Genomic DNA, 1,075 nt, shown 5'->3' on the forward strand with positions numbered 1-1,075 from the left:
GAAGAAGAAGAAGAAGAAGAAGAAGAAGAAGAAGAAGAAGAAGAAGAAGAAGAAGAAGAAGAAGAAGAAGAAGAAGAAGAAGAAGAAGAGTCAACCAATGCATGAATTTATCAATCCTCTACAATTACCGATACTGATTGATAGGAGTGTGAACAGTAAGTTGGAAGCTTACTTACTTACTTTCTTTACGGTTTCCTTCCTCTGGTATCCTTAGGATGTCGAGGGGAGGGGGTGCAGGTTTGGAGTACACTGAAGAAACTATTCAATTAATGTATGAATTGATCACCCCACTGCTGGCTGTCGACATCAGAATAGACTAGCGATCTGCTCCAAGTCTAATGAAGATCGAAATTTAATTAAACTAGAACTGGAAAAAACAAAAACCCTAGATATATACTTGGTGGCGGTTTTGTGGAGCGCTGTGTCTGAGCAATCATTTGACTCTTTTTGAGCCTGGCATTCTTACATCGGAAAGTGGAAGGTGTAGAATTCTTATCGCTCACCGGTTAACCTTTCTATCCGCACGTCGTGTTTAACTATATAGATCGTATCCATACGACGAGGGGAACTCTGTGCCACCACTTTCCAAAGAGGAAATTTACTCGTTAATCCGATCCGCACTTTTTGCCTAGTCGTCTGTCAAAAGGATTTTTTGAGAAATGCTAAAAGTTTCAAAGACATCTTCGTATTAGAAGTATTCCAAAATGTGAAGAATACAACTCCGGGGGTACAAAATAACCCCAGGGCGCACGGATAGGGTTAACCGAACAGCATGTGGTTACGTCACATAATATAGCGCTGACAGACGTGATCGATGCCCACCTGGAGAGAGCGCCATGCAACAGACCGTCGGTAAAGAATTAATTATAATAATCTTATTGCTTTATCAATCACGATTGGAAAGGAGCGATGTAAAAAATGTGCTAATATTTTGTTCCTTATTACTTTTTAGCTGAGTTCAAAAGCGATTATGGTAGGCCTACATGTATGTAGATATAGATACATGGACATGGATGGACGGATGAATGGAAGCGTGTGTGTGTGTGTGTGTGTGTGTGTGTGTGTGTGTGTGTGG

Source organism: Aplysia californica, unplaced genomic scaffold (assembly GCF_000002075.1).
Source record: "Aplysia californica isolate F4 #8 unplaced genomic scaffold, AplCal3.0 scaffold00438, whole genome shotgun sequence".
NCBI classification, from domain to species: Eukaryota; Metazoa; Mollusca; class Gastropoda; order Aplysiida; family Aplysiidae; genus Aplysia; species Aplysia californica.